Source organism: Cynocephalus volans, chromosome 5, assembly GCF_027409185.1.
Source record: "Cynocephalus volans isolate mCynVol1 chromosome 5, mCynVol1.pri, whole genome shotgun sequence".
Taxonomy (NCBI): Eukaryota; Metazoa; Chordata; class Mammalia; order Dermoptera; family Cynocephalidae; genus Cynocephalus; species Cynocephalus volans.
The window spans coordinates 39,463,658-39,485,188 of NC_084464.1; the positions used below are offsets into that span (position 1 = coordinate 39,463,658).

At 40.0% G+C, this 21,531-nt stretch overlaps 2 protein-coding genes and 3 non-coding genes across 5 annotated transcripts in view; 2 read left to right on the forward strand and 3 right to left on the reverse strand.

Moving 5' to 3' along the window:
• Positions 1–21,531, forward strand: part of LOC134377918 (histone H4) — a 734,914-nt gene that overhangs the window by 622,994 nt on the left and 90,389 nt on the right. The window lies entirely within an intron of this gene.
• The window catches only part of LOC134377893 (zinc finger protein 184), a 944,311-nt gene that overhangs the window by 284,967 nt on the left and 637,813 nt on the right, over positions 1–21,531 (reverse strand). The gene's annotated exons all lie outside the window — the stretch shown is intronic.
• On the reverse strand, positions 14,485–14,567 carry TRNAL-UAA (transfer RNA leucine (anticodon UAA)). Its single transcript has one exon. It is a non-coding gene; the product is annotated as a tRNA-Leu (tRNA).
• TRNAT-AGU (transfer RNA threonine (anticodon AGU)) lies at positions 19,294–19,367 on the forward strand. The gene has a single exon. It is a non-coding gene; the product is annotated as a tRNA-Thr (tRNA).
• On the reverse strand, positions 20,902–20,974 carry TRNAV-CAC (transfer RNA valine (anticodon CAC)). The gene has a single exon. It is a non-coding gene; the product is annotated as a tRNA-Val (tRNA).

Below are 21,531 nucleotides of genomic sequence, written 5' to 3' on the forward strand. Positions count from 1 at the left end.
TGTTTCTCACTTGGGAAGTATGTATATAATCTGAAGAGAGTGTGGAGCTAAGCTGTAAATCACACATTGTTTGGGCTCAAAGTGTAAATATACCCTCTCTTGAGAGTGTATATTTCAACACCCTGGGTCCTCTAAACTTTTCTTCACATATTTTTAAATATTCAATTATCCTGAGTATCTTCTAAGTTTGGTAGAATCATTCTCCTGGTATCAGTAGGCACAGCCCAATTCTTGAGTCACAGCCTAATTCTTGAGTCCTCTCCATGCTGCCTGATGGAGTTTGGATGTGTTGTCCCCTCCAAAACTCATGTGGAAATTTGATCTCTGATGTGGCAGTGTTGGAAACTGATTGAGTCATGGGGGCGGATCCCTCACAAATGGATTAATGCTCTCCCTGGGGTAGGGAGGATTAATGAGTGATTTCTCGCTCTATTAGTTCCCTCGAGAGCTCGTTGCTTAAAAAGACCCTGACACCTTCTCTCTCTCTCTCTTCCTCTTGCTTGCTTCCTCTCTCTTGCTTCCTCTTGCCATGTGATCTGCTTGTACCCACCAGCTGCCTACCACTTTCCACCATGAGTAGAAGCAGCCTGAGGCCCATGCCAGATGCAGCTGTCCCAGAATCGTAAGCCAAATAAACCTGTTTCCTTTATAAATTACCCAGTCTCAGGTATTTCTGTTATAGAAACACAAAACAGACTAAAACACTGCCTTAGCATTATTTGGCCCCAGTCCCAAAATGGGGTTTCTGTGTACATAGCACAGGGAAAATGAGTTTAGAATCAGGTGTGCAGCCGGTTTCACTCTTCAGTGGCCCGACAGCCCCCTATAATTTCTCCTGTATCTGCACTGAGTAGCTGTCCTTCTCTCCTCATCTATAACTATGCTGATCCATGTCTCATAGTGCAGCTTGACAGTCAACAAGCTCTTGGAGTTAGACCTAAGTGATTATGGTGAGCTTTCTACTTTTATTCCCACTAGTAGCAGAATTCCAATGGCCTCTTCCTGAAAGTGCTATGACAATCCTGAAAATTTAACTAGTTGTGTGTCAAAGAAGATCCAGCCCTGGGCAATTTCAATTCTGAATGTTCTTCTGATTTATCATTTGCTGAGCACTGGTGTGCTGAGCACTGTGATGGGCTTCCCTATTACATAGTTATTTATTGACAGGTGAACACATGCCAGGCACTGTTCTAGGCAGTGGGGAAATAGACAGGGTCTCTGCCCTCATGGATCTTACAGGTTAGTGGGAAGAAACAGACCAAAAATAATACCTATGGTAGACAGGAGCTATGAAAGAAAATAAAGCAGAGTTAGTGGACAAAGAGTGATGGAAAGAGGAATGCTTGATCGTATGGGGTGGACAGCAGTGGTGACACGAGCAAAGAACTGAACTTAATTATATACTATACCTGTATAATTGCTAATGCGCTGGGATGTAAAGTTAGAGATATCACCTTTTCCTTGTCTTATATTTTTGGAGGCCCAGGGGAGGGAGAAACTGGCAGAGGACATGAGAGAAGCTGGCTTGTAGGTCAGGGGTCCAGAACTCTTTGCTCACTCTAACAATACTACACCTTCCTCTCCCTACCCACCCAAATGCAGAATATATGTCAACCACTTGCCATTCACTAGGTAACCCTGACATCTCTTTTAGTAACCTCTTGACTTTGTTCTTGAGTATAGGGTTTCTTCGTACTTCTAGAGCAGAAAAAGGAGTCACAAACAAAGAATGGCTTTGTGTTAGGTGCCAAAGAAAGCTGAGAAAAGACACATTTGCTCTGCTAGCAAGGGCAGATTAAACCATAATAGTGGGGCCAGAAGGGTTTCCCACTTTTATGATGTCGCTAAGTGGTCCCATCAATGAGAAGGCAGGGTAAATTGCCTAAATTCTGTCTCTTTCCAACTCTAACCTTCACATTCTTGCTCTAAATGAGATCTGGTGCTCTCCTTCCGACCCTGCATCCCTGGCAGTGCTCATTACTGCTAGCTCATGTTTCTTCCACATTCCTTGTACCACTGGGCCTGGAGGTGGGTAGGTTTTCCCCTTGCTCCTCGTCTATTTCAGATTCTCTTCCAAATTACCAATATTTTTTTCTCCTGTCTTGAAAACAAAAGAACTTGTGATCTCACATTCTTCTATAGCTGAAGCCTCTTCCCTTTTTTAGAAAACTCTTCTTCAAAGACCTGTCTGTTGCCATTATTTCCATTTCTTCTCCATTCATCCTTCCTTGAACTCTCCTCTTTAGTCAGGCTTTAGTCCCTAGCACTCTTCTCAAACAGCTTTTGTCAAGGTTACTACGACCTTTTCTTTGGTGAACCGGTGATCAGTTTTCATTCCTCATCTGAGCTCACCCTGTTGATAACATTTGACATGGACAGTTCCTCCTCCTTGAAACATCTTCTTCTCTTGGCTTCTGGGACACCCCCCACTCTCACTTGAGCTCCTAATCCTACACTGGTTACTCCTTCCTAGTCCTCTTTGCTGGGTACTTCTCATCTCTGGACCACTAAGTAATGAAAAGCACTAGAGCACAGTCCTAGGATCACTTCTCTCTTTGGGCCACTCATGCCCGGGATAATCCCATTCACTCTCATGGTTTTAATTCTCAAGGTATTGTGGATGTTTCCCAAATTTAAATCCCCGTATCTCTAGCCTAGATCTCTATGTTAATGCATACAGTTACTTACTTAACATCTTTACATATCTAATAGGCATCTCAAAAGTAACATATCTAAAAATCAAACTTTTTCTTACTCCCTTGTACATCCAACTTGCTCCTCTTAAGGTCTTACCTATATCAGTAAACAGCAACTCAATCTTTATAGATCCGAATTGAAAAAGCTTCAGGCTATTCTTGACTCCTGTGTCTCATATCACGTCTAATCCATCTCTCCCTGCAAAGTAAACCTAGAATACGAGACCTCTCATGCACTATTAAGAACACACCTCAAACCATCATCATCTCAGATTACAACATTATTGCAAAAACTTACTTACTGGGTTGCCTGCTTAAAGAGAACTGGGAAGGAGTGGCCAGTTAACACAGCAACTGAGTGAATCCATAAAAATGTACGTTGGATCATGTCATTCCTTTGCTCACACTCTCCAATGGCTTTTTAGAATGAAAACCAAACTTTCTAACATTATCCACAGGGTCCTACACAATCTGGACCCCAGCACCTTTCTGACCTCTGGTGCTCTCCCCTCTCACTCCGCTCCAGCTGCCATGCCGGCCTCCTTGCTTGCTTGCTCCACCCTCTAGGCCTTTGAATATGGTTCTCCCAGATATCTGCTTAATTCAGTCTTTAACTTTCTTAGGTCTTTGCTCAATTGCCACATGTTAGAGAGATCTTTCCTGGCCATCCTGTATTAAGTAGTAACTCTATGCCTACTTCACCGTCCCACTCTCGGCCTGCTTCATTGTTCTCCATTTGTCTGTTCACTGCCTATTCCTGTAAGAATGCACGTGCAATGAGAATGGGGACTGTAGTGGATTGAATTATGTCCCCCCAAAACTCCCTGAAGCTTGAATTGTGTCCCCCAAGGTTTATGTATTAGAAACTTAGCTCCCCTGTGACTGTTAAGAGGGTGGGAAATCCTATTATGGTGATTGAAAGGTGGAGCCTTAATGAGGTGATTGGATTATAGGACCATGCTGTGGTGAATGGATTAAAAATGGTGGTCAGGGGCTTGGTTCTGAGGGCTTTAAAAGAAGAGAAGAGTCTGTCTTTCTCTGCTTCTACCATCTTGCAAAGTGAGACCCCTGGGTCACTGTCGCCACCATCAGATGGACCTTGGACTTCCCAGCCTCAGAAACTATAAGCAATAAATGTCATTTTTCTTTATAAATCACTGAGTTCCAGGTATTTTGTTATAAGCAACATAAATGGACTAATACAGGGACTATTTTTGATTTCTCAACTGTTGAATCCCTACTGCTTAGAGCTGAGCCTGGCACATAATAGGTAAAGTCAATAAATATTTGCTGAATACAAATGTTGGGGAAGAGACCAGGATTGAGCCTCATTGAATAAGAGCAGAGAATGGAAAGGGAAAAGAATGTGTGTGTGGGTGTAGTGAGGGTTAACTTAGAATGGAAGGACAAAGAGAAAAAAGTATAGAAATACAAAGACAGTTTGCTTAAAAGAAGACAAATAAAGCAAGGAGATAATAAAAAAGTCATGAGAAACAAATAGTAGTGGGAACTATGTGATATAAAAATGGTGTAGTTGCCTGACACCTCAAAACTCTCCCTCTCACTGATGAAGTTATGTAGAGAGCTGAAGACCAATAGAGTTGTTATTTTTGTCATGTTTTTCTATTGTTCAGTCAAAAATTACTCATTTTCTATACAAAGCATTGTCCTAAGTGCTACGGATGATACAAAGTAGAAGTCCTCAGGACGCTTCATCTCAGTAGGCAGTCAAAACATTCAGAGAGGAAAAGACACATAAATACATGAAGTGATACATGATTGAATATGAAATTGAGTAGTCAATCACTGTCGTATACGTTCACACCAGGTGAACAGTTTTGACAGTATGGTTGTGTAAGCTTCCAACCCAAGCTTGGGCCTTGAAGGATGGATTTATACTTGCTGACAGAAAGAGGAAAAAGGAGGACCTAGAAGATGGGCATGAGCAACGGCAAGGGGTTGTACACTCTGGGAATGTATTCATATGATAACCATATTTTTTTTGTAAGCTGATATCAGATACGTAGAACAACGTAGGCACTGTGGACACATAGTAGGTGCTCAAGACATGTTTACTGAATGAATGAAGGATATTTGGATGGTACTTAGTGGGCAGTGAGACAAAAGGTTTAAAATGGAGCGCATATCAGAGAATCTTGAGTATATAGGATTTGGGAAACAGTTTGGTGACTTTTTTTTTTGGCAAAGACAAATACAAACAAAGTTGGAAAAATAGACCGGGGCTAGAATAAGGAAGGACTTGGATTCCCTAAGGACTACATTTAGAGGTAGTCAGGTAGATGTTAGGGGGCTTCCAAGCAAGGGAAAGACCTGATAAAATTATGTGGGGAAGGGGCTGTTAATCTGGAGTCTGGCATGGGGGGGATAATAACTTCAGTCTGGGAGATTGATTAAAAGACAGTATTATAGAATTTAAGGCATGACATATTATGGGCATGCAGTAGGTATTTGATAAATGAACAAGGAGTTGAACTTTAGAGGGGATGTTGGGGCTTGAATGAAGATTTTCAGAGTTTTAAGAATGAGGGATGTTAGGAACTATTTTTGAAGGATGAGAAGTAAATATGGAGGGTTTGAGGAAACTCCTGCCTTCCTCTTCCCTTTCTTCTTAGGTGATGCTTCTTCATAGGTGGTGCAGGATAAAGGAACTGAGCGGCCGTGATCCTCGTCTGTAATTGCCTGGGCACCACCCTGATTTGGTGGTCTTTCCTTATTTCTTCCTGGGTAGAAATAGAACTGCCTGGAGATCCCAATGTTCTTGTCAGTGCACTTTTCAAGGACTGCAGTGTTAAGGCGACATGTTGGATGTTCAATAACAAGCCAAGTAAGTCCTAGTTTAAAAAGGGAGGGCCAAATGTCATCACTAACCTGCAGCCTCAGTACTCACTCCCTCCGTCTTCCTCACAAGCACTCCTGCCTGCTGACTTCCCCCAACATGTGCTGTGCCACCTTTAGAACTGGGAACTCTGAAACCAGAGAGTAGGCCCTAAAAAAGAACCCCCCACCCCATTCTCTCTTTTGTCATTCTTCATACTTACTTCATTTAGCCTATTTCATACTGGGAGGAATTTTTAGCATCAGTTCCCTTCTCCTCTCATTCTGCTTGAACTTTTTGTTGCTTACCTTCCCTCAGTTATTCCCTGAGACCTAGCAACAGTATCGTTCCTGTGCTTTTATCTGCATTGTTACAGGTAAACAGAGGCAGGAATGAATTCTGAATGTCTTAGCCTTGGGGTAATAAGTAGGAACATTAGCTGGATTAGCCTCTTAGAAAAACTTCAGAAGGGTAGAAGGGGAAAAAATGTGGAGGAAAAAATGATTTGAAAGGAGGGAGAAAGAGAGTGATGGGAAGTGACAAGGAAATAATTTAGGTTCACTTATCATGATACTGGAGTAAAACCTTTAAGTACTGAGATAGGCCAATCAGAAAATCTCTCTTTTTCCCATGTTTTGGGTTGACAGGTACTTGTGTGTTCCTCTCCTTACTTATGCAAATTTTGGAAACGTATTGGGGATCAGACCCAACAAAAATGACCTATAAGTTTCCTTACGTCCTAAATTTATACAGCTCTGCCCTATTTTTGCTATCTGGTAAGTGATCATTAGATTCTATGAGGCTGAGGAGGGAGAGTTAACCTCCCAGGAAGTGGATAAAGCCAATTTCTTTGGTCTTCTTTTTCTTTGTGTCTAATAGTCTCAAATATGTGGAAGTTGCAGCAACAGTCAGTCATCTATCTGCTTGTCAGTCAACTTTCCCCTTTTTCTCTTTGATTTCTGAGCATGGATGTTCTTACGATACTCGTCCATGACTTATTCCTATTGTCCAATGACCTATTTTTTTAAAAATATATTTCTTGATTTTTTCTCCTGCACTTGTTTTCATATTTCCTTGTTTTTACAACAGAAAATAGTCTGAAGACATTGTGTAAGACCAAATGTGTGATTTGTGAGGCCCAGTACAAAATGAAATTGCACAGTCTCTTGTTCAAAAATGATTGGCAATTTTACAATGGTGACAGCAGAGCATTAAACCAAATGTGAGACTCTTCTGAATGCGAGACTCTGCAACTGCACAAGTTGCATGCTGTGAAGCTAGTTCAGATAATGTGTTTAGCTGACAATAAAAATTTATACAGGTAACCCACATTTAGTCCCTAGGACCTGTTAAACTCTTCGAAGATTAGAGCTTGTCGTCAACAGAATCATCATCAGTATAATTCTTTTTTTTTTTTTGTCTTTTTCGTGACCGGCACTCAGCCAGTGAGTGCACCGGCCAGTCCTATATAGGATCCGAACCCGCGGCGGGAGCGTCGCAGCGCTCCCAGCGCCGCACTCCAAGTGCGCCACGGGCTCGGCCCCATCATCAGTATAATTCTTTTCTATTTGGTGGCTAGCCAGTTCAGGGATCCAAACCCTTGACCTCAGTGTTAAAACTAGTTATTATTTTCTTAGAAGCCCACTGCCTCTGCAATTCCCAGTGTTTCAGTTTTGTTGGAGTTGGAAAATCTCAACCACACCACGTGGTTACTATTGCATCAGAAGAGACAAAATGGAGCCTAAAACCAAGCAGAAGGAGTGAACTAATTGTAAAGGACTCATCAACCATAATTGGGGATTCCTCAGCCACTCACATTTACTCCAAGACCAGTGTCTCTGATTCTGGGAAGAACTGACTTCTTCGTTGTGTTCTGCTCTGTTGGGAAAAATAAGAAAATGTCAGGGCCGGTAGGATGTTCAGAAACTTGCTGAGCATTGGCTGTAAATATCCTCAGGTGTTCCTCGTTACTACTTAATGTAAGTTGTGTATGGGCACCCAGGTGTCCAGGGTTATGGACTTAAGTATAAAAGACTAACAGCTCTGAGCCATAGCGCTTCTCAGAACTCTCAGAGAAGCAACTAGGATAGTTGCTCCTAGGTCTGAATAAAATTCATTCATTTTTCTATACCTATGGCTCCTAGAATCCTTTTTTTTTTTTTTTTTTTCCCTATTACCTAGCTCACAGACCTGCATGTGGAGGGTTTGTAACCCAGTCTGTGCAACAGACTCGAGAGGACTGTAAGTCCTAGCTTAACACGCTCATTTATTTTTCTAGAGCCCAGGACCATAAGTGTTTCATGGCAGAAAAAAGTAAAGAGGGCTAGAAGTGTGTGTGCGTGGGGGATAAGTAGATAGGCAATCTTATGCCTTGGCTCCTAGATTATGCAGGTGCCTCTTCTTCATTAACTCCACCAATCTACCTTTACTGGACTTCCTATATTGCAGGGGTATTTCATTGTCTGTAACAAAGCTCCTCCTGTATGTGTTGTGACTGGTAGCTTTTTTCCACCGTGTTATTGCAGCAAATGCTGCTGGTGGGCACAGAATCCCTGTGTTTGGTAGAGAGGGCTTTCTCACTACAGTATCTGGTCATCTGCCACCAGAAGAGCAGAAACCAGTTGGCACTAGTACATGTGAACATCATTGCTGTGAGAAAGTACAGCATGGGGATCCTAGAGACCAAATTTAAATTGCTTGACTGGAAGCTTATGTCCAAGACTATGGTAAAATATTTCCTATTCTACTGAGAATATCTAACACAGGTATTTGATAAAAAGTGTTGAGATGATTTAGTTTTTTAGAAGTGAATGTCTAGAATATTTTAGAAGCTACAGAAATTAGGAACATTTTCATTAAGGGCAGCTTAAAGTGTGAGAATGGTTTTCTCATTATGGATAAAGGAACTAATATTGAGCACTTACTATTTACCAGGCACTGTGCTATATGCAGAGTGTATGTAGCGTGTGTGCATGTGTGTGTGTATTGCTAAGTGACCACGCCAATTGTATTGTTAAAGCAATTCATAACTAAAGCCAAAATGTTTCATTGTTTTAGTTATACTAAGTTTCCATTTGTATTGGCAGGGCTAGGGCTCAGACCCTTCAAACCCATTGTACAGACTGGCTGACTAGAACCCTCACATGCCAGGCTGGGTCACAGACCCCTTACACGCAGTTCCACGCTAGGTAATTAGGAAAGATCCCAGGAGCCATTGGCAGACAACACAAGCTCAGTCCTCAGCAGTAGTAGCAGCAGGAACTTACAGCAGCAGAAGCAGCAGCAGTGTTGGTGGCCTCTCAGGTCATCAACTGACAGCAGTAGCGGCCTCCCCATGACCCCCCTGGGGGCATCCTGGGGATTGGGGGGCCTGTAGATCAGAGCCACTCGTCCTTTATACTTAAGTCCATAACCTAGAACACCTGGATGCACATGGGCAATTACATTAGACAATAACCGAGGAACACCTGCGCACACGTGCATGTTTACATCAAATGCTCAGCAAGATTCTGAACATCTGAGGGGCTCTGACCATTTTCCTTCACTTTCTCTATAGCGTGTCTCCTCACAAATCCTGTATTGGGTAGGGATTAGTACAATGAAGACATTGTAGCTTAGAGAAAGTACGTGACAAAGCCAGAACTGGAAGACATGATTGCTGGGCTCCAGAGTCCATGCACTTTTCCCTTTTAAAAGTCTTAGGTAAGGAGTAGTCTCCTGTGGATGGATCCAAACTGGCAGTCTAGCTCCACAGTCCTTGTTCTAAAGTACATACTCCACTGTCTTCTAAGACCAAGTTCATCTTTTTACCACCTTCAGAGGAATCCTATCTATATAATGAAATTCAGAGTCCTGATAAATACACTAGAATGTTAATTGTTCTAATTTTCAGTAGTTTTTACTTTCCTCATCATTAATACTGAGTACAGACTGTGGGTCAAGTAACTACTACTATCCTAAGAAAGTCTGAGCAGCAGCCTTGAACTACCAGGGCAAGAGTTTTTTCTGAAGTTTCATTTTTTAAGTATTTCATAATTACTTCATTCCCACTCCCCACCCACCCGCCTTTGTTCTGGATACATCTTTGACATGAAGATCTGAAGGACTGATTGTTTTTCTTTTCTTTCTTTCTTTCTTTTTTTTTTTTTTTTGGCAGCTGGCCGGTTTGGGGATTCAAACACCACGCTCTAACCACCCGAGCTAACCAACCAGCCCTTTCTGAATTCACTTTTTTTCCTTTAGTAGTATTATGGAAGATTATTGTCAAAAAAAAAAACATTTAAAATATGGCTAAGCATATATATACATATATTTCTCCCCCATACACATTCCAAAGATAAACACTGTTAAGCACATTTTACTGTGTTGCATGTATATGTGTGTATATATACACACACCTACAAACTTTTGGACATTTATATACATGTGCTATGTGTGTACATTTTATGAAAGGGATTATCATTCTATAAAAACGTTTTGTACCCTGCTTTTTTTACTTAATGCTATTTCTTCAACATTTTTACTAAAGGTGATAGCTAATTACTACAGTCTAAAGAGCAATGGTCAGTAAATATTTGTTGAATTAATATATCATTTCCTTTGATCACGTTTAAGTCCCTATTCAGGTATCTTTGAATACCATATTGCTTTAGGAAAAAAAATGTTTTGTCCCTCATAATATCAAAATTCAGGCTGTAATTTTTTCCTCTTCCTTCCAGTTCCCATAAACCTACACTTGTTCTCATTCTTTCCTTTAGGAGTGTAATGGGAAAGGAGTTTGCAAATTCCACTCCTGCCTGGCTGAATAAACTCGTTTGAAAATAAGCTCCTATTTCGTGCAGTATGCAAATTTGAATGTGATATTTGTAACCTAAGTATTGATAAAATAGACATCTCCAAAATATATTAAGTGAAAAAAAGAGCTGCAGAATAATGTGTAAATATTTTACCTTTTGGGTTAAAAGTTAGGTAAAATAAGACTATGTGCATATTTGCAAGTATCAAAGAAAATCAGGAAGGATGCATAAGAAACTAAGGTAGGGGTAGGGGGAAGAATTGAGGGAATGGGGGAAAAGAAAGGCCAAAGGTTTATCACTATCCCTGTAATACTTTCTCATTTTTGAACTATGTGAATATATTACTCATACAAAAAAAATTAAACAATAAAATTACATTTGTTTCTTTCATTCTTCCTATGCTAAGATTGGTGAAAATTATTCCTTATTTTTTTTAATCTTGTTTTCTTTTACACTGAACTGTGCTTGTTAATTGCACATGTCAACTTGACTGGGCCACCACCGGACGTGCAGATATTCCGGGTGTTTCTGGGTGAGGGTATTTTTGGATGAGTTTAACATTTAAATCAACAGACTGAGTAAAGCAGATTGCCCTCCCTAATGTGAGTGGACCTCATCCAATCAGTTTAAGGCATAAATAGAACTTAAGATTGACCTCCCACTAAGAAGAGAGAATTCCTCCTACCTGACTGCCTTTGAGCTAGGACATGGGTTTTTTCCTGCCTTTGAACTCATAGCAACATTGGCTTTCCTAGCTCTCCAGTGTGCTGAATACAGATCTTGGGATTTGTCAGTCTCCATTATAGATAAATAGATAATACACATTCTGATATATACACACACACACACACACACACATATATATATATATATATTTTTTTTTTTTCTGTTTCTCTGGAGAGCCCTGGTAAAGACAGGATAGCCCAGAATGAGGTGGTAGGAGTTTGGGTGGCTTTCTAATTTCAGCACAAAGATGAAAATGCAGATAGTCTCATATTTCCTCCTTTAATCAATTTCCCTTTGAGAAGAAAAGCCAGCTGCAGAATCCCTTCCTCTGTACCAGAAAACCTAAGAGTGTAAGGCCTCATTTTTTCCCCCTAGTGTAGTGCTGCATTCCTAGTATCCAGATGCATGCTGTAAAAAAGTTAGTTTAAAGAATTAACTGGCAGCTGTTGTTACTTTATGTGTTAAATATGAGATTGTCTACAAGGATACATCTATATATATAAATTGTACTTATACACATAGGGAACATGTTTATATTAATTTAAAATATAAATGTCAGTTTCAAAGCATCCCTTAAGAGGAAGTGTGTGAGGGTCACTCAGAGTGGCAGTAGCAGGACCCCAAAAAAGGGACAGGGAGAGTAAAGTACTTATATGGAGAGGGGCCTCTAGAGGCACTAGCACCTCACCCTACACAACCCAATTTTCTGCTGTAATATTTTCTTTTTTTTTTTTTTTGCTATAACATTTTCATCTTTGCATTCTATGTTATTTGCTTTAAAAAACAAACAAGAAATCTATTTAGTTTTTTGTTACTGTGTAAGACATTATCACAATGTAGCATCTTAAAATAATGCCCATTTATCTACTCACCGTTCTGTAGGTAAAAAGTCTGGGCACTCAGTGGCTGAGTTCTCTGCTAAGGATCTAGCAAGGCTAAAATCATTGGCTAGGCTGCATTCTTATCTAGATATTGGTATCTTCTTCCAAGCTCTCATAGTTACATCAGAATCCCCTATTCCTTGCTGTTAGCTGGGTGCCTTCATCAACTAGAAGCCGCCTGCATGTCAGTGGCCCCTCCATCTTCAAAGCCAGCAAGAGAATCTCCCCTCATCTGGAACCCCTCAATTCCTCTCACACTCTAATCTCTGATGCCAGGAAGAGCTCAGTCTCTTTTAAGGACTCACCTGATTAGGTCAGGCTCACCCCCTGATAATCTCCCTTAAAGTCAACTGTGCTATCTCACCATATTCACAGTTTAGGAGATTATGCAGGGCTTGTTTACCAGGGAGAGGTTATCTTGGGAGCTCTCTTAGAATTCTGTCTGCCTTAAGAAACAACAGAGGTTGGAGTTGAGTAGAAATCGCCAACATCTCAATGATCAGAGGAATTTAATAAAACCAAGTGCTAGACACAACAGACTCAGATCTTTCCTGTGGTAGAGGTGGGGTATAGGGTGGTGATTTTAGGTCTGTAGTTGACTCTCCCATGAGGAAAAGTCACAAAAGTTAATTTCTATGGGGATCAACCCTCAACATTGATGTCATCAATACTACACTCTAGACAACTGAGCTAATCAATCACTAAGAGACTATTGTTCTTTCTCTTCAGAAATTTTTGATTTGGGTAAAATCTATGTCATCTGGAGTCTCACTTAAAAAAAAAAAAGCAGTCATCATTCTCTGCCTACCTCATCCATGGGAAAGAAACAAAAATAAAGACTACGTTTGGTAGGGATAAATATTTCCTCTCCGTGGAAAATCAGTCTTTTACAAGCCTGCTTATTCCAGCCGTGAAGATACATATAAACATTCTAGGCAAGTGCTTCTTTCCTTCTTTCCCAGGACAAACACGAAGCTCACACTTGAAATCTGAGGCAGCACATGAAAATAACCCACTGTGCTGCCACCTGGATCAGAGAACTTTCAAGAATGGAAACTTGATGTTTAATCTCAAAACATAGAAACATAACTATCATAACAATATTTATATGATTTCTGAGTTTCTCTGAAGGATGGCTGCAAAGGAAAGTGTGAATTTCTTCTAAGAGGAAAGGAGACTATACCATATCATAACAAAGAACACTTCTTGTTAGGCACTTTCTTAGATACCTTACATTCATTTATTTTAATCCTTACAACTGCCTTCCATGAAGTAGATATTATTCTCTCTACTTAACAAATGAACAAATCAAGACTCAGAGGGTCAATAAGAAAGCCAGAATTAGAACATATGATTGTTGAATTTTCTAAACTTTTAAAGGGAACAGAATTTAGTATGCTAGCATTTCAATCAATGTGGAAAATTTGGGTATTTAATAATGGTGCTGGGATTACTGGTAGTCTGCTGGAAATAACGTAGATTTGGATCTATACCTCACATATTACAACAGGGGGAAAAATCAGATAAAGAATTAAATAAAAGAAATCATGGACATTTTAGGAGAAACCGTAAAGTTCTTTTATTAAATGATCTTGTAATGAGAAAAGGCATATTTAAATTAGACCTAAAAGCAGAAGACTTGTACTTTGTTCACACAGGTAACAATTTTCTGCATGTCCAAAGTCACCACAACGTTCAAAGACAACCTGGACTACTTGTGCCATATCAAAACGAAGTTTAAATGACTCATATTTAAAGAACTCTCACAAATCATAAGGAAAAGACCTAACAACTAAGTAGAAAAATAAGCCAAGTATATTAATAAGCTGTTCACAAAAAAGGAAATACAGATCTCTCGCTCTCTTTTTTGGCAGCTGGCCAGTACGGAGAACTAATTCGTAATGTGACAAGGCTGTATTCTAACCAACTGAGCTAACCGGCCAGTTCTCAGATAACTCTTAAACATAGGCATGATTAAAAAAAAAAAAAAAATGCTCAATGACACTAGAACTAGGGAAGGGCAAAATAAAACTCCACTAAGGACCAATTTCACATTTCAAACTGGAAAAACCAAAACAACCCGGCCGGTGAGGATTCAACCATGCTCTCCAGAAAGTTTCAAAAACAGCCCTAAGAAGAGTTGGACTTTTCTCAGTACAACCATTTGGAAACAGTAGAATCCCCGGCGAGTTACTCTCACTTCCTGAGGACTACAGAGAACTAGAGTTTCTTTTCTGCAGCATTAAGGGCAAACGGCCTCACAGCCTCAATTCCTCTTCGAACTGAAAGGCCTGGAGTCTTAGGCACACCTGCCTTATTAGGCAGACCACAGAGGTGGCTGCGTTTTCCTTACGTTGGCAATCTGATAGGGCTGTGATGTAAAATTGTTCATACACTTCCTACAGCCTACTGAGACTACTGAGACAACTTTTTTAGGTTTAGAAGACAAATAAACAGCAGTGTTTTCGCAAAGGGATGGAAAACGCACTTGCTAGTTATGCGCTTACAAACGTTGATATTGGAAAGGAATGTAGAGGTGAAAACAGCTTTACCGAGAGTGGGGTTCGAACCCACGCGGGCACTAGCCCATTGGATCTTAAGTCCAACGCCTTAACCACTCGGCCATCTCGGTAGTGCCGGTGGGGTTAGGAAATTATTTTCTTTTTAGAACCAACACATCTGTGCTGAGTGTCAAGGAAACATTGAATTAGTTCTGTTTTTATGAAATTGCGTTAAAATATGAGGATTCTGATGAAAAAAAATGAAGAAAACAGCACGTTTTCTGTGCTTTCAGAAAGCACTTTTCCGGAGCTTCCTCACTCGATCACCCCTTATGTTCCAGAGAAATCTTTGCTTTTACTTGATTCCAAAAGAAAAACCAATGGGTTGGGGGAAGACAGGGAGTAGCAGAAAACACCGCATTAACACTACCTGCTACTTTTATTCATTAAAGTCGCTGTCTCAATTTCTTCTCCAGAAATCACCGTTTTGCCTATGAATTCAAGCCTCCACTCCAGACACACTGAAGCATCAGGGGTGGGGTCCAAGGGACATTATATTAAATGAGCTCGTCCTGGAGAAAACTTAGTGATTCTTAGTGGACACAAGCAGTTCAAATTTGCTATTTTGGTTTTAAGGACAAAATGCTTTAACTGACAGTCCAATATGTCCACAAAAGGAATACACTGAGCTCAGTGTGGGCTACACAGACAGTAAGACACGTCCCAGAACTCCCAGAAAAGCTCACAATTGTTACAATAGAGAATTCCAGTCCTTGAGGTGAGAATATTCTCTGGGAGACATTACAGTTGCAGATTCCAGAACCCCTCTTGCAGTGACCCGGCTTAAAGAGATTTAGAGTGGATCCCAAGAATCTTAATTTTACCAAGCAACCCCAGATGATTCTAACCTTAATTGCTTAACTACATCAGTTAAGGGTGCTAAAACCTGCCAGGGGAATTTAAAAGCCCATGAAAGCAGCTCCCAGGTGGGAAGTTTGAGGTCTGGAGGACACAGAGCTGAAATAAAATCCTGAAGCAGAGTTGGAGTATAATTAACTTAAATAACAATACTGAACACCTAGTGCGTGACATGCCCCTTTGTTATTATGGTAACCACGAGAAAGCACCACAATATGAGAGTTGAGCCATCTGCAGCAGACAAGCAAAGTCAGTCAGAGGACAACTCTCGCCAGAATCTCATCAGTTGATAAAGACGGAACCCAGCCCTCATTTGGGATGCTCAGGATTGACTGGGTCCACACCCGTGTCTTCCTTTTTGCCTGATAGAGTAATGGACAAGGAATATCCGGGCGGAGGCCTTAGCTCTCTGGCTCTGGGTTCTGTCTCTGGCCAGATCACTGCTCCATTTCTGGAAGAGGAGTTATGTGGCCTGAGAGATTCCTGCTTCTACCAAGCACTGAAGGAAATTCAGGTGTCTCAGTGCTGGGGCAAGAACTGGCTTTGGAATAAAGATGGAGATGGCTAGAAGGTTCCATTAAAAGCGTATCAGAGAAAAAAATCCATCACACATAGACAGAGACAAAAGTTTTCAGCATGTTCTATTACTTTTCTTAACATGAACTACACAGTAAAATCAATCAGCTGTGAAGTTTTAAAATATACACTTATCTGGAGAGTTTAAGTATCTACATGTGAATTTAAAAAATGAAGTTATTGGAAGTATATTGAAGAAGAATATTCTTATGTTCCAGGGAGCAGAGAATTTTTAAAAATTTCACAGCACAAACAATAAGGAAAAAAGAGACATTTGCTTGCATTAAAATCAATATGTTAAATAAAGGACACAATAGAAATATAAATAGATATGATAATGGGAGAATATATTTGGATTGTCCAAAAAATGGCAAGGGCTTAATATGTATTTTATAACAAGAAGCTATGAAAATCTGCAAGATCAGAACAGTAAAGTCAAAAGGACATGGGCAAAGGATAGGACAAGCAATTAGAGAAAAAAATATGTAAAGACTAACAAAGAATGTACAAAATCATTAATAATCACAGAAACAAAAAGTAAAAAGAGATTTTTTTTAATGCCATTGCACCAGCAAAATTAAAAAACTGAATAAAGTCAGTTATTGCAGGATTAGTGATATAAGAACCCTCATGTCCTGCTGGTGGGGCTTTAAATTGATGAAGACATTCTGGAGAACTTATTCAGATTAAGGATATTCACATTTTATGATGAAGCTAGTGTGTTCCTAGGTATAAATCTTCTTATTCACCTTATCCACTGCCTCAAAACTTACAAGTACAGAGAGTACCACGTGAGGAAGTTAATCATCGCATTATTCGTGGTCTTTTGAAATTGGAATAAAACTTGATTTCCATTATTGGACAGTGGATAGGTAAACTGTTGCAAATGCATACCACAGAATATTAAGCAATATCAAAAGTAACAGTAGATGTACGTGCAGCAACATGGATAAAACTTAAAATTATAATACTATTGAAAAAGAACACTGAAAAAAATGATATAGATTTCTGCTTCAGCCTGTGAAGGATTCACTGCCCTGAAAATTACTGAACATAAATATGTGAAGTGGCTCTTTTTGGACATTTGCCTGCTGCAGCGCAGGACTGCGACCCCGAGATAAGGGAAATAGGTGAGTCTTACAAATGTTTTAGCTTATTGCCTAGGGTTTTTAGGCCTCAGCACAGTGAGGGGGAATTCAGACAGACTAAGGTAGTGTCACTGAATTGAGGACACAAGGATAGGATTTCAGAAAGGCCAAAGCTGTTAGAATTTGTGGGGCAAAATACTAAAGAGGAGAAAGCTGCGAAGAGAGAACTCCAGAGGCTGGATGAGGGATCTTCCTGTATCTTTTGTGGAATATTGGTCTGTGCGTGGGTGGGGTTAAAACTCCATGAGGCCAACGAAAGAACCACTGGAAAGGTGTAAGCTCATCAATTTGTGGCACTTGTAAAGGGCTAGGAATAGTCTGTGTTCTCATCTGCTATAGTGAAGATAATATACGGGGCACAGGTGGAACCTCACAAAGGTATAACCCTAGGATTGCAGCTAAATTAGCTAAATAGGGCTGAAAGTTTAGAAGCAAACCACAGATGGATCAAATAAATCCCAAGGAAGATATAACTTGCACCTGAAAGAAAAGGGATTCTTGTAATGAGGTTGTATAAAGTTTAGAAACACTATTGCCTGCAATATCATAGAATGTAGAAACAAACCTATTAATTGAGTTATTTAGCTAAAGAGATTTCCAGACAGAATTGTGAAGGTGTTTCCTAGCATTTTCTTGCTATAAAATGTAAGATGAGAGAGATAAGTTAAAAGAAGAGCCACAACTTGCTGGGTTTGAAAGGAAAACTATTTATTATTCTCAGCTGCTCCAGATAGAAAATGACGCTTAATTTTGAGAGATGACTTTCAGACAAAAATCAAATTCAGAGCACCGTCAAAAAATGTGATCTAAAGATGAAGACAAGGGAGTGATTATAAATCTTTTGTTAAGACCCCAGAATGACTTGAGGTACTGAACAGAAAAACAAACCCCTAAGTCATGTTAAAGATGTGCCTTACAGATCCTATTAATTAAACAATAGTTCTATAGGTCTTATGGTTTGGTCCTACAGCACCTTTATGGGAGCCCAAGGTAACGTAACAAGGGCTTATTTTCATGAGGTTTGTAAATGTGGTTTTGTTTAAAAAGGGGTTGACAAACTTTTTCTTTAAAGGGCCAGAGAGTAAATGTTTTAGACTTTGTGGGTCATACAATCTGTACACATACAGTTGCAATTACACAAATACTCTGTTGCAGGAAAGCAGCCACAGACAATACTAAATGAATAAATGTGGCTGTGTTTCAATAAAACTTTATAAATACAGGTAGCAGGGCAGATTTGTCCCATGGGCCATGGTTTGCCAACTCCTGGCCTAAAGGAATAAAATCCAATAAGTTTCATGAGATCACAAGTATTTTCTATTTTTAAAATTGTGGTATTAAAAAAGGACTTTGGACCCCTGCCCCCTACCCCAGACTACTATGGGAAGGAAGTAGACTAAGAAAACTACTCAGTCGCAAGTAAGAAAAACTTCTTATTAAAAGGATGAATACTCAGAGTATGGAACTAGAGCTCAGAGGGTGGAGCCAAGAGCCCTGGATAATCATTCCCAGACATCACTATTGAGTTCTAATTAAGGTACTAGAATTGTGTGATTCTAGAATTGCTACGGACCGTGCAACTCTACTATTTATGTTTATGTTCTTTCAGAGTGGAGTGTGTATAGAGGTTATCTTATGCCTCCTCTTCCTGTGTGTTGGGAGACAGGTAACTCGTATCGTAAGTACACAGATGTTCAAATTAAGAATCTTATTTAAGAATCCCTAGCCAAGGAATTACACTCAAGGAATCACGTCGATTGCAAGGGAATCAGACTTGGAGAGGGTGAATAAACTTTGCATGTGGGAGATGCAGAATCATTGGGGGCCAAAAGTCAGAAGAAAATGTGGATAAAATCCAGGGCGTTTTTCCTGACATCACTGACCTACTGATTGAACAAATAAAACGAGAGCTTATGAGAAGGCAGACTCACTGCTAGACGTCAGATATAATGATTCTCAAAACCAAGCAATGTCGCCCCCTGGCGGCCAGATGGCAGTTTAGCGGTGTCCTTGACGTTTATAGTAGTTTCCTAAAGGAAGACGGTCTTCTCAGTTCAGGCCCTGTTTTATTCTACAGAGAAAACATTCTTCTCTGATTCTGACTGAAGCTCAGGTATATCTTTTTGTTAAATTCTAAAGAAATCGTTGAAATAAAAAGACAGGCTGAGGCATGAATTTTGTGAAATAATGTATTGCCTGCGCTTCGTGTGCGAGAGGCCTCGTGGCTTAGTTGGTTAAAGCGCCTGTCTAGTAAACAGGAGATCCTGGGTTCGAATCCCAGTGAGGCCTGTTTTCCTCCTGGGTAATTTCACTGTAGTCAAATAGACAAGTGTCCTGTCACGGGTTAAAGACTAGCTAATGAAGCCTCAGAGACTCAGTGTCTGTAAGAGTATACTGATAAGAGCTAGAAATATTATTCACAATCCCCAGGAATATGTATAATATAGTAAATACATTTCAATGAAAAAAGAAAAGTAGCCGCAAAACAAACAAAATTGATATTGAATTAGGAACATCTATGCTGGACACCCATCATCTAGAGTTGAACTATGATTTTCAACGTTTAAACTCTTGTAGCTACTTTGTCCACATTTCAAAAGAAACTTAGTTTCACTTCATCTTTTTGCTTTCAATACAATTCAAAAAGAAGGTGAGAAAAAAAAAGATAACACGCATATTGTATAAATTGAGTGTGATGATTGTTCCTCCTTGCACGATTCTGAACTCTAGGACATCCCTGAATATTTTGAAAGGTGGAGTAACATGATAATATCTTAAGAGAGGGTAAGAAGAATGATTAGTGATGAAACATACCCAAACAAAAAACCAAACCAAAAAAAATTAACGAGAGACTGGAGGCAAATGAGACCTAAAGTCTTGGATTATTTCTTCGAAAAGATTAAAATAAAAAGGTGGGGAAAATGTATCAAACCCCACAGTAAAGTTTTTGTTTTAGCTTCTTTTTTTTTTTTTTTTCTTTTGATTTCCTAGGACATGTCTTTAAAATGTTATATTCTACAAGTAACTCCCCTCATCCGTAGTAATGTGCAATATAGCACTCCTTGCCGTGGACTTGCTCTCAGCTTCTTGCTGCTCCTTGTAAGGAATGGTTAAATGAGTGCTCCTGTGGTGAGCATTCTGGAGAAGAACGGGTTGTATAATTTGTGGGCGCCCTGCAAAATGAAAATGCCCCTCGTTAAAACATTATTAAGAGTTTCAAACCTGCAATAGCAGAGCATTAAATCAAGTGCCTGGCCTCGTGCGAATGCATACGTCGCATGTCCACGAAGTCAGCCCTGTTTGGGAGTGCAATTATTTGTCAAAGACTGTATTTTAAGGAACACCTTAACAAAGGATGAAATCTGAAGTGATGGTCAATAATATCAAGCACCACTAAAAAGCTTGGGAACTTAAAGGTACTATACGGGGAAATGTTTACACTACAAAAAAATAAATAAAAGAATTCTTAAAGTTTCGACTTTGTTAAAGAATCTGCTCTCCAACTGAAATTACGTTTCTTAATTATTCTTTTCTCAACTCAAGTTATTCTTTTCTTAAACAACTCCTCCTTCTTCCAGGTTCCTTTAAATGTCACCTGGACTGAGATGATAGTTTCTCCTTTTAAGTTCTTCGGACGTCCACGTGGCTCTCTTCTCTAAGTGCGGTGTAGGAAGGGATTGGTTGTATTCCGTAGTACAAAATTACGCAATGGATACAATTGATATAGTTAAAAACAGACAGGGTCGAAAAGGGAAAACAGTGTTAAGGCAGAGCACACGATATAGACTGTGGGCATCTGTCGATCGCGAGAGTAAGTACAGGCTGTTTCCGCCCGGTTTCGAACCGGGGACCTTTCGCGTGTGAGGCGAACGTGATAACCACTACACTACGGAAACCCCTCCGTGGAGATTTTCTGCTAGACCCAGCTAAGATTTTCGTTTTCATCAGTGTTCGTTTCTAAAATATTTGTATCGAGTTTTCTCTCTGTTTAGGTGTGCTACTGACTCAATGTCCACATTGCATTTTTTTCCCTCTTTTCTGGGGGGGGCGGCTGGCCAGTACAGGGATCCAAATCCTTGACCTTGGTGTTACAACATGCGCTCTAACCGCCTGAGCTAACTGGGCAGCCCTACAATTTCATTTTTTTAAATTGATCCAAAACAAGCACCACGCTGAGCTTAGGAAATATCAAAAACCCAAAAATTGTGGAGTATTGAAGTTCTATGAGCCTTATACTAAAAGCACGACCACAATAAGAAAAATCTCAAAACATGTTGGAGCTGACCAGACTTGACGTTTACTTCTTGACGCAATGGCAGAGGCACTGGAATTCGTTCTGCATCCTTCAGAATTCTTTCCCGCCCTCTCACCGAGCATCAACATCGTTGCAAAATTCTGCTGTTTACATTCAAACTACGAAAAATCCTTCCCCTCTGTCCTTTATGGGTCGCTA